We start from the raw sequence: 12,926 nt of genomic DNA on the forward strand, positions 1-12,926 counted from the left end.
TGTGTGTGTGTGTGTGTGTGTGTGTGTGTGTGTGTGAGTGAGTGTGTGTGTGTGTGTGTGTGTGTGTGTGTGTGTGTGTGTGTGGTCACTACACCCTCCATGGGGACTGAACTTACCAACAGCCTCTGCTCAGCAACTCTGCGTTGTTGTGTATCCTGAAGTTCACCTTGGAGGACATCCAAATAAGCCATGTGCAAGTTGGCATAGGATAGATCAGATTTGAGAAATAAATTAATAAAATAGGAGAAGTGAGCTCCAGTTCTTAGGGTGTTGACACCAATATTGAGGAAAACGGGATCTTTACTCAAGGAGCACTCTCCACTTGCATAGTGCTGGTGTCAGTGATCTTGCCAACTACATAAAGAACTAGAGGAAATTTTAAATTGAAAAATGTGAGAAAAGGATCAAAATTGGAAGATGTTATAAATAAAGAAAGAGTCAAGGCCAAATAGAAAGGTATTAATATTGAAAATTATAAACAGACTGTGACAGGAAGGAATAGAGTATGAGACTTGGTCAACCAACAGATAAGATTAGGATTTACAAAGAGAGGAAAAGGATAAAACTGAGGTATCTGTATCTGAGTGCATATAGTATTCAAAACAAAACAGGTGAACAGATATCGCTAATTCACTTCCATTTGCACTATCTAGTAGCCATTATACAAACATCACTACAGAATGACATGGATTAGGACCTGAATCTTAACAGGTACAGGACAATTAATAATGACAGGGAAAATAGGAAAAGGTGATGGGCTAGCTGTGTTAGTTTTTGATGATAATAACACAATAGAGAGGATGGTCTCAAGTCAAGAAACTAAGATATGGAATAAGTTTGGGTAGAGATGAGAACTGATTAAGGTAAGAAACCACTTGTAGGAATTGTATACAGGTCCCTTAACAGTAACCACATGTTAGGGTAGAGAATGAAGCAAGAAATGTGAGCTTGACAGAAAGGTATGATAGTAATCATGGGACCTTTTAAACCTACAGATAGATTAGAAATGTCAGATGGTAAAGGTAACCTAACTGAGGAATTCATCAAATATTTTTAAGATAATTTCTTAGAACAGCATTTTCTGGACTCAACCAGAGACCATGTTATACCAGACCTGGTATTGTGTAATGGGATAGCATTGACTAACTCAGGAAAAACTGCAGGTATCAGTGACCGAGGTATGATTGAGTATCATATTCAGTTTGAGGGACAGAGGAGTGAGTATGAATCGACTTTTAAACAATTATGAGAGCGTGAAAGCAGAGCTGGCTAAAGTAAATGGACAAATTAGGTTGAAGAATAGGCTAATAGAGATGCCATGTCAGACATTTAAGGGAATATTTTAGATTTTTATTATTCACTCAAGGGATGTGAGACATGGATGTTGCTGGCTGGCCAACATTTCTTCCCCATCCCTAGTTGCCGTTGAGAAGGTGGTAGTGAGCTGCCTTCTTGAACCGCTGCAGTCCACCTGCTGTGAGGTGATCCACAATGCTATTTGGGAGGGTTTTCCAGGATTTTGACCAGTGACAGTGAAGGGACAGCGATATATTTCCAAGTCTGCCTGGTGAGTGGCTTGGAGGGGACCTTGAAGGTGGTGTGTTCCCATATACCTACTGCCCTTGTCCTTCTAGATGGATATGATTGAGTTTGGGAGGTGCTGACTGACGACCTTTGGTGAACTTCTGCAGTGCATCTTGTATATAGTACACACTGCTGCTACCGAGCATTGGTGGTGGAGGGAGTGGATGTTTGTGGGTGTAGTGCCAATCAAGTTGGCTGTTTTGTCCTGGATGGAGTCAAGCATCTTAACTATTGATGGGGCTGCACTCATCCAGGCAAGTGGGGAGTATTCCATTGCATTCCTGACTTGTGCCTTGAAGATGGTGGACAGGCTGTGGGGAGTCAGGAAGTAAGTTACTCGCTGCAGTATTCCTAGCTCTGGCCTGCTCTTATAGCCCTCGCGTTTATGTGGTGAGTCCAGTTGAGTTTCTGATCAATGGTCAACCCCAGGATATTGATAGTGGGGGATTCAATGATGGTAACAGCATTGAATGTCAAGGGGTGGTGGTTAGATTGTCTCTCATTGGTCATGATCATATCGTGGCATTTGTGTGGCGCAAATGTTATTTGCCACTTGTCAGCCCAAGCCTGGATATTGTCTGGATTTTGTTGCATTTGAACACAGTCTGCTTCGGTATCTGAGGGGTTGTGAATGGTGTTGAACATTGTGCACTCATTGGCAATCATCCCCACTTCTGGCCTTATAATGGAGGGAAGTCATTAATGAAGCGGATGAAGATGGTTGGGCCTGGGACACCACCCTGAGGAGTTAATGCAGAGATGTCCTGGAGCTGAGATGACTGACCTCCAATAACCATAACCACTTTCCTATGTGCCAGGTAAGACTCTAACCAATGGAGAGTTTGCCCCAATACTCATTAATTCCAATTTTACTAGGACTCCTTGGTGCCACATTCAGTCAAATGCAGCCTTGATACCATGAGCTGTCACTCTCACCTCGGCTCTGGAATTCGACTCTTTTATCCATGTTTGAACCAAGGCTGTAATGAGGTTAGGAGCTGAGTGGTCCTGATGGAACCCAAACTGGGCGTCACTGAGCAGGTTATTGCTGAGCAAGTGCTGCTTGATGGCCCTGTTACTGACACTTTCCATCACTACTGATGATCGAGAGGAGACGTTTGGGGTAGTAATTGGCTGCGTTGGATTTGTCCTACTTTTGTGTACAGGACATATCCTAGGCAATATTCCACATCTGTAAGGGAGATGTCAGTGTTGTAACGGTACTGGAATGGCTTGGCTAGGGGTGCGGCAAGTTCTGGAGCACAGGTCTTCAGTACTATTGTCGGAGTGTTGTCAGGGCCTGTAGCCTTTGCAGTGTCCAGTGTCTCCAATCATTTCTTGGTATTAGTGGAGTGAATTGATTTGGCTGAAGACTGGTATCTGTAATACTGGGGGCCACTGGAGGAGGCCGAGATGGATCATCCATTTGGCACTTCTGGCTTGAAAGTTGTTGCAAAAGCTTCAGCCTTGTCTTTTGCGCTGATGTGCTGGACTCTTCCATCATTGAGGATGGGGATATTTGTGGAGCCTCTTCCTCCAGTGAGTTGTTTATTCCTCCAACACTGTTCGTTACTGGCTACAGCAGGAATTTGGAGCTTAGATCTCAACCGTTCATTGTGGGATTGCTTAGCGCTGTTATCCATTGTTGTTCCTAACAATTATGTCTGCTGAGAGTGTGTTTGGTTGTGAATCATATCGATCACATGAATCAGTTGGAGCAGCAGTTGGAAGCAATGAGGAATTTACAGGAATGAGAGAATGTGATGGATAGCAGTTTCAAGAAGACTGGAAAACCGCAGATACAGCTAGCTGGGTTACCTCTAAGAAAGGTGTGAGAGGTAGGCGGGTAGTGCAGGGGTCTCCTGTGATCGTCCCAAACAAGTATTCTGTTTTAGAAAATTTAGGAGGTGATGGGCTCTCAGGGGAGTTTATCACTGACAGCCAAGTTTCTGATGCTGAGATTGGTTCTACTATAACAAGGTGTACGTCAGGTTCCAAGTGATTGATTGTGATAGGGGACTGTCAAGTCAGAGGCCACGTTTCTGTGGCCAACAGCAAGACATCAGAATGGTGTGTTGCCTCCCTGGTGCCGGAATCCAGGATATCTTGGAGATGGAGCAGAATATTCTCAAAGGGGAGAGGGACCAGCAGGAGGTTGTTGTACACATTTGTGCCAATGACATAGGAAGAGAAAGGAACAAGGTTCTGAAAGAGATAATATAGGAAATTAGGCAGGATATTAAAAAGTAGGTCCTTGAGGATTTCATATATCAATCACTCCTGGTGCCACAAGCTCGTGATGGTAGGAATAGGAGGATCGAGCATATGAATACATGGCTGATGACCTGGTGCAGGATTCATATCTTTGGATCAATGGAATCTCTTCTGGGATAGAAGTGACCTAAATAAGAAGGATGGATTGCACCTGACTTGGAAGGGAACTAGTAAGGTTGGGAGAGCAGTGGTGGTAGGACCCAAAGAGTTAGTCAGAAAAGAGATAAAGTAACGCTAGAACAATTGAGAAGAGGAGCAAGTCAAACAGTCAGGGCAGGCGAGAGCAAGGCAGAGAATGAGGTAGGACTGATAAATTAAACTGCATTTATTTCAATATAAGAGGCCTAACAGGTAAGGCATGATTGGGAACATGGGACTGGGATATTGTAGCGATTACGGAAACATGGCTCAGGATCGACTGGATTGGCAGCTTAATGTTCCAGGGTACAGATCCTATAGGAAGGATCGAAACAGGGGCAAGAGAGGAGGGGAGTGATGTTTTTGATTAGGGATAAAATTACAGCTGTACTTAGAGAGGATATTCTGGGGAGTATGTCCAGGAAGATTATAACTGAAATAAGAAAGGGGTGATCATCTTATTGGGATTGTGTTATACAGCCCCCAGTAGACAGTGGGGAAGTTTGAGAAAGCAAATTTGTAAGGAGATCTCAGTTATCTCTAAGAATAATAGGGTGATTATGGTCAAAGATTTTAACTTTCTAGACATAGACTGGGACTGCCCCAGCATTAAGAGCTGGGATGGAGAGGAATTTGAGAGTATGGACAAGAGAGTTTTCTTATTCAGTATGTGGATGTATCTGCAAGAGAAGGGCTGAAACTTGACCCTCTCTTGGGAAATAAGGCAGAGTAAGTGACTGAGGTGTCAGTGGAGGAGCACTTTGGGGCCACTAATCATAAAATAGTGATGGAAAAGATAGACTGGATCTAAAATCTAAAGTTCTAATTTGGAGGAAAACTAATTTTGATGGTATTATGCAAGAACTTCCAAAGTTGATTAGGGGCAGCTATTCACAGGCAAAAGGGCAGTTGCAAAATGGAAGGCTTTAAAAATGTGCAAAATGTGTTCTTTCACTTATTCTTTCTGTTGTGTTCTTTATTGTAATACAAACTTCACTTATTTTAAAGTCATTCATTTCCCACATCTTATAATATATTAATTATATTACATATTTTTTCATGTTATAATGAATAAAAAAACTTCCAACATAAAGAAATTAACAGTATTTATTGTAACTACAATATAGAGAAGGGATTTATAGAACACTGAAAATCAAACTGAGAAACTCTGTTTATGTTTAAATCAATCAGGATTCCACAACTAAATTAACAAGTTGCCTTTTTATGAGACATGACATGAATGTTGAAGTTTAGGAAACAAGAGACATTGTACTTGTGACAATAACATCTATTACAAATCTGAATGTAGATTTCCATTGTTGAGCAAATGATTTACATCCGATAACATCATAAGGTGGTTTTAACCCAATGAAGAAATAATTTCTAACTTGTTGCAGTTTCACCAATAGGATGTCAGTGACTTTCTGCATTTTCTTTCCACATCGTAATGAAGGTACCTGAGTAGAAAAAGAGATCAATCAATCACAATGAATAAATCATAAGAACACTGATCTTAGATGCTCATTCTGCTTGTTACATGGTTTACATATAGGAATTTGTATGAACGAAATACCAAAAGTCAACTTGTATAGTTTTTCTTCTAAACTGACTAGGCACCATAAGACATGTTAACTATATAAGCAGGAGATGGGAAATTAATGGGTGGCCTTAAAAGACATGACTGACTACTTTTGTACACAGTGGTTCATGTGTGGAATCAACTTCCTGAGGAAGTGGTAATTATGGGTATGGTTACAACATTTAAAAGACATCTGGATAAATACATTAATAGGAAATGATAATAGGCCAAGCACAGGCAAGTGGGACTGTTTAGTTTGGGATTATGGTTGGCAAGGATTGGTTGTACCGAAGGTCTGTTTCCATGCTGTATGACTGAGATGGCACGGTGGTTTGTTAAATGAAAGATATTTTTTAAAAATTGAATCATCCAGAACAGCTCAGTGAGAGAAACTGGCAACAAATTTACACAGCACATAGGTTTTATTTTCTATTGATTTTAATTGACAAATTTTCAGAATTTGGTGCAAAGATTTAAATCATTTAGAATATTTGTTAAATATGTACTGTATTAGATTTGATGTAACAGTACTCTCATTTAAAGAGTATAAGTCAATAAAGACTGAGCACAACATTAGGCTAATGTTACGCGTATTAAGGGGAGTTCATGTGGCCAGAGGTTCAGTTTTTTAGATACATAGTTAAACAGATTATCAGGCTTGGACTTCTGTATAGAACACAGAACATAGAACAGTGCAGCACAGAACAGGCCCTTCAGCCCACGATGTTGTGCCGACCATTGATCCTCATGTATGCACCCTCAAATTTCTGTGACCATATGCATGTCCAGCAGTCTCTTAAATGACCCCAATGACCTTGCTTCCACAACTGCTGCTGGCAACATATTCCATGCTCTCACAATTCTCTGTGTAAAGAACCCGCCTCTGACATCCCCTCTATTCTTTCCTCCAACCAGCTTAAAACTATGACCCCTCGTGTTAGCTATTTCTGCCCTGGGAAATAGTCTCTGGCTATCAACTCTATCTATGCCTCTCATTATCTTGTATACCTCAATTAGGTCCCCTCTCCTCCTCCTTTTCTCCAATGAAAAAAGTCCGAGCTCAGTCAACCTCTTTTCATAAGATAAGACCTCCTGTCCAGGCAGCATCCTGGTAAATCTCCTCTGACCCCTCTCCAAAGCATCCACATCTTTCCTATAATAGGGCGACCAGAACTGGACACAGTATTCCAAGTGTGGTCTAACCAAAGTTTTACAGAGCTGCAGCAAAATCTCACGACTCTGAAACTCAATCCCCCTGCTAATGAAAGCCAAAACACCATATGCTTTCTTAACAACCCTGTCCACTTGGGTGGCCATTTTAAGGGATCTATGTATCTGCACACCAAGATCCCTCTGTTCCTCCACACTGCCAAGAATCCTATCCTTAATCCTGTACTCAGCTTTCAAATTCGACCTTCCAAAATGCATCACCTCGCATTTATCCAGGTTGAACTCCATCTGCCACCTCTCAGCCCATCTCTGCATCCTGTCAATGTCCCGCTGCAGCCTACAACAGCCCTCTATACTGTCAACAACACCTCCAACCTTCGTGTCATCTGCAAACTTGCTGACCCATCCTTTAATCCCCTCATCCAAGTCAGTAATAAAAATTACAAACAGTAGAGGCCCAAGGACAGAGCCCTATAGTTGCAAAGACTATGCGGATCTTTCAAAATTTTGGGAACAGACCTGGATATCTTGCAACCCATTCTGAATGATCCCATTGCCTTAAATAGGAATAAGATTCTGACATAATGGAAATCCAAACTCTCTGCCAAGATCATACAGACCCCACTTTCACTGTAGTAAGGGCACTGACCCATAGCATAGGGGATAAAAACATCTAAAGCTGTTGTAGTTGCAATAACTATTCATTGACATTAATTCCAGGGCTCTTTATAAACACTTGATTGATTTCCACAACCTATCACTATCTTGTCACAACTAATTGCGTTCTGTAAATCAATTCCCAAAATTGTACCAAAAGTTAATGATATTTGAAAGAATGCACAGTCGCCCCAATTTCCCTGACTTTCAGACCCAGATTGTAGAAAGCACAAACCAGAATTTTGTAGTGAACAAGGATCATTATTTACACAACTAATTACAGGTAAACATTTAGAAATAACCTGTGTATAATACTATGACCTAAAATTTGAACTCCCTTATAAATGTTCCCTCACACGCACACGCAAAGGAAAATAAATTATTGGAAGAATCGGAAAAACTAGAATGTCAGTTCAGTGTTCTTCACTTCCTGGTCCCAATTTTGAGATGATCCTTCTTTGGCTGGCTAGATTGTTACTGCTCAGTTGTCTTTCTTTGTGTTACTTACAGATCATTGAAAGCATCCAGAGCAGCTGGTTAACTCTGTAAAATGTTTAATTTATCAATTTTAAAGTCACAACTCACAGCAGCTGCTGCAAGAAAGGTAACTGGTTGCGAGCGATGTATAAATTTGTTCCTCTGAGACAGGTAAGAAGGGGTAAGATTAAGGAGCCTTGGATGACGGGTACAGAGGTGCTTCTTGTCAAAAAGAAAAAGGCAGCGTACGTAAGGTGGAGGAAGCAAGGGTCTAGCACAGCTTTAGAGGATTACAGGCTTGCTCGGAAGGAGCTCAAAAGTGGACTGAGGAGGGCTAGGAGGGGGCACGATAAAGGCTTGGCAGGAAGGATTAGGGAGAACCTGAAGGCATTTTACTCATACGTGAGGAATAAGAGAATGATCAGGGAGAAGGTAGGGCCGATCAGGGATAGCGTAGGGAACTTGTGTGTGGAGTCTGAGCAGATAGGGGAAGCCCTAAATGAGTTTTTGCTTCAGTTTTCACTATGGAAGGGGACCTTGTTGTGAATGAGAACTTTGAGGAGCAGGAAAACAGGCTTGAACAGATCAAGATTGAGGAAGATGATGTGCTGGAAATTTTGGCAAACATTAAGATTGATAAGTCCCCAGGGCCAGACCAGATTTATCCTAGGTTGCTCCGGGAAGCGAGCAAGGAGGTTGCTAAGCTGCTGGTGAAGATCTTTGCTTCCTCACTCTCCACGGGAGTGGTACCGGAAGATTGGAGGGAGGCAAATGTTGTTTCTCTTTTCAAGAAAGGGAATAGGGAAATCCCTGGAAATTACAGACCAGTCAGTCTTACGTCTGTGGTCAGCAAGGTTTTGGAAAGAATTCTGAGGGATAGGATTTATGACTATTTGGAAAAGCATAGCGTGATTAAAGGGAGTCAGCATGGCTTTGTGAGGGGCAGGTCATGCTTTACAAATCTTATTGAGTTCTTTGAGGAAGTCACGAGACAGGTTGACGAGGGTCAAGCAGTGGATGTGGTGTACATGGACTTCAGCAAGGCATTTGATAAGGTTCTCCACGGCAGGCTCATTCATAAAGTCAGGAGGTATGGGATACAGGGTGATTTGGCTGTCTGGATTCAGAATTGGTTGGCTGACAGGAGGCAGAGAGTGGTTGTGGATGGTAAGTATTCTGCCTGGAGGTCAGTGCTGAGTGGTGTCCCGCAGGGATCTGTTCTTGGGCCTCTGCTCTTTGTAGTTTTTATAAATGGCTTGGATGAGGAGGTTGAGGGGTGGGTTAGTATGTTTGCTGATGACACAAAGGTTGGAGGTGCCGTTGATAGAATCGAGGGCTATTGCAGGCTTCAGCGAGACATTGACAGTATGCAGAGCTGGGCTGAGAAATGGCAGATGGAGTTCATATGCTTATCCAAGGACTGTTTAAATGCCCCCAATGTGGCTGAGTTAACTACATTGGCAGGCAGGGCATTCCACGCCCTTACCACTCTCTGAGTAAAGAACCTGCCTCTGACATCTGTCTTAAATCTATCACCCCTCAATTTGTAGCTATGCCCCCTCGTACAAGCTGAAGTCATCATCCTCGGAAAAAGACTCTCACTGTCCACCCTATCTAATCCTCTCATCATCCTGAAATAGGTGTGGTTAACTGGGAAAATGCCTGTACAACCCACTTCATTAGTGAAAATCCAGTCCTTAGACAGAATAAGGGCTGTGGATGCTGGAAGCTAGAGATAATAGGCGTGAGGTTGGAAAAGCACTGAAGGTCAGGCAGCATCCATGCAGCAGGAAAGTCTTGACAGAACTAATATGTTGATGTGTAACTGAGTCCAGGGTTTACCTGGCCATTCCCATGAATGTAGGGCTGCTGCCAATGGCAATGTTCATCCTGTTAGCAGTCTGGGTACTGCTGCATCAATGCAGCTATGTTGGCATCCAACCCCAGCCACCAGGCATGGGTTCTTACCAGCCTCTTCAGCTTGGAAACCCCTGGATGACCCTGCTGGAGTTTGACCATTATACGGCAGTGAGCTTTACTTGGGACAATCACTCCTGCTCCCCAGTGATATACCATGCTCTGTGGTGATCTGGTCTTTCCCAGTCCAAAACGGTTTCAGTCCAGGTTGTGATGGCCCTTCTGTTCTCCCATTACCACTAGCTGTTTCATTTTCACTAGGATAGGATCTTTTGTGTCCACAGATGGGTATTGTACACAGTGACAGGAAAGCTGTCCAAAAAGTTTAAAACCAAAACAGACTCATCTGGGGAGGCACCATAGGTGGAGTATATGCCAATGGGAAGTGGATCAAACATCTGCATTAATCATTTGGGTTTCTGGATGGTGTTCTAGCTCATACTTGTACGTGCTGAGAATAAGGGCGCACTGCTGAACTCTATCGGAAGTTATAGGCAGAACCACCTTGTCTTCCTTCACTAGCCCTCGCAGGGGTTTGTGATCTGTTGCTATGAGAAAGGCCCATCTGTAAAGATGCCAGTGGAACCTCCTCACACCGAAGATGACTGCCAAACCTTCCTTTTCTATCTGGGCATATTTGAGTTCAGCATCAGCCAAAGTCCAAGAAACAAATGCTATTGGGCATTCCTCTCTCTGTTGGGCCAGCAGTGAGCCGACACTATCCTGATATCTTATTGGGAGGTATCTATTGTCAACACCACCTCTTGCTTCAGATTGTAGTGGGCCAACACCTGAGATCAGGTGAGCTGCTTTTTCACTTCCCTAAAGGCTGCTTCATGGCGATATGACCATTTCCAAGGCTGAATCTTTTTCAATAGCAAACATAATGGTGCAAGGTTCGATGACAAGTCACGTGTGAATTTTCTGCAATAATTCACCAGCCAGAGGAAAGAACTGAGTTCTGGTACAGGCATGGGAGCTGGGGCTTCTTTGATCACCTTCACTTTCTCTTCCAGCAGGTATAACCTGGGTTTGTTGACTGTGTAACCCAAATAGGTCACTTGGGGTGCCTGGAATACACATTTTTACCTTTTAAGCCGTACGCTCACCTGGGAGAAACGTTTAAGCACTATGTCTGAGTTCTCTGCGTGTTCCTTATTGGCTCTCTGATGAAGGGTCTAGGCCCGAAACGTCAGCTTTTGTGCTCCTGAGGTGCTGCTTGGCCTGCTGTGTTCATCCAGCTTCACACTTTGTTATCTTAGCTCTTTATTGGTCTCCCAGGTATTCGCACATCGTCTCCAAATAGCAACCTCGGGTAGCCCTGTTAAAATGTTCTCCATCATCCACTGGAAAAGGCCGAATAGCAGTCTTGTATATGGCTATAAACCCTTATGGGTGTTAATTATGGCATACCTATGTAACTCCTCATCCAGTCACATTTGCATGTAGATGTGGTTCATGTCCAGCTTTGTAAAGGACAGCCAACACCCCTCCTCTACGCAAGGAATCAGGTATTTATCCAGCTGTGAGAAGCAATTTGGTGTTTGCATAAAATCCCTCCAAAGGCAAACTGAGCCATCAGGCTTCACAATCGGTATGACCATGCTGCCCATTCCGCAAATTGCACTGATTTAATAATTTCTTCGCTCTCTAGCTTCCTGATTTCCACCTCTACTTTTGGCCACAAGACAAATGGCACTGGGCGGGCCTTGCAAAATCTTAGAATTGCATTTTTTTCAAGATGTAAAGTGGCTTTGGTCCTTTTGGTCGTCCCAAGCCCTTTTTGAAAAACTCCTGGGTATTTCATTAGGACTTCACAGATGCAGCAATTTTCCAACCAAAAAATGTGGAGCCAATCTTGGTGAATTTTTCTCAGCCAGTTCCAGCTGGTCGGTTCTGAGGAACGATCACCAGACCTGAAACGTTAACTCTGTTTTCTCCTTCCCAGATGCTGCCAGACCTGCTGAACTTTTCCAGCAACTTTGTTTTTGTTCCTGATTTACAGCATCCGCAGTTCTTTTGGTTTCCATCTAGTAGGCTTGTGATAATGGCGCCAACTGTTACTCACAGGAGACTGGAACCGAAGTTCTACTCTCAATGTGCAATGGTTGCCCAATGGTTCTCAGTCTGGCTGAGGTCTTGTGCAAGCTTAAAGGTTGGAGTCCTGAGCAAGTCTTGTTGAAGAGAAATTCTGCAACCACAGATACAGCTGCCCTGGTATCGACCTCCATGGGAACTGGGTGACTATTTAACCAAATATTAATTTTAATTGGCTCTGATTTAGGTGTCACTAAGCAATTTACTCGTTCCAAACCACATGTAGAGGAACTTTCCAGGGTGTGCACTCTCCTGGGTACTGGCCTCTGAGTTTTCCTACTCAAGCCAGGCCCTGCAGGACTTCTTTACTGTCACAAGCCCGCATCCTGACATCAATGACAATGGTTTACCAGCCAGATCCTGATGAACTGATGAGTGCCCGGACCAAGGCTTGGCTTTGTGTGGCCCTGCATTTGGCTCTGCGACTGCCTACACTCACATTGTGTTCCCCAGGCTCAGTTGGACATTGAGGGTGTCCATCTCCATTGGGATGCCCTGCCATGCTCTACCTGCCACATTTTCTAATGACAAGGCCAGCTGTAGTACCTCTTTGAAGTCCAGTTGTGCTTTAGCTAATAGGTGCTTTTTCATGGTTACATCATTAATCCCACATAACAAATGGTCTCTTACCATCTAATTCAGGGTGAATGCAAAACCATGCCTATGCCAGTCATCTCAACCTCATCAAAAATCTCCCAGTTCACTAATGGCCGAATAAAACTGATAGTGTCGTAGGATTAGAGGAGGCTTTGGAGTCGGAATATTCCTTAACCAATTCTGTCAACTCTTGAAAGGTTTTAGTGTCTGATGCCTCTGGGAAAGTTAAGCGGTTTTAACTGAAAATGCTGAGGGTCCACAAGAACTTGGAAGGATTACTCATTGGGGCAGATGAAAAACAATGTCATTTGCTGGAAAAAAAAATCACATTCTTTCAACAGGCTGGCCCAATCTTCAACAGCAGGGTCAAATGAGTCAAGCTTCCCAAATGGTGGCATGATGCCAGAAATGCTTACCCCAACTAAGATGACTGTTG

The 12,926-nt window shown here is 43.2% G+C and overlaps 1 protein-coding gene across 1 annotated transcript in view; it reads right to left on the bottom strand.

Annotated features, from left to right (window-relative positions):
* Nucleotides 1-5,085: 5,085 nt before the first annotated feature.
* LOC125446633 (RLA class II histocompatibility antigen, DP alpha-1 chain-like) overlaps nt 5,086-12,926 on the bottom strand; it is a 35,943-nt gene continuing 28,102 nt past the window's right edge. Inside the window, exon 5 of the mRNA XM_048520353.2 lies at nt 5,086-5,453. The gene's annotated coding sequence lies outside the window, so the exon portion shown is untranslated. The remainder of the gene's footprint in view (nt 5,454-12,926) is intronic.

Source organism: Stegostoma tigrinum, chromosome 34, assembly GCF_030684315.1.
Source record: "Stegostoma tigrinum isolate sSteTig4 chromosome 34, sSteTig4.hap1, whole genome shotgun sequence".
In the NCBI taxonomy this organism is placed as follows: Eukaryota; Metazoa; Chordata; class Chondrichthyes; order Orectolobiformes; family Stegostomatidae; genus Stegostoma; species Stegostoma tigrinum.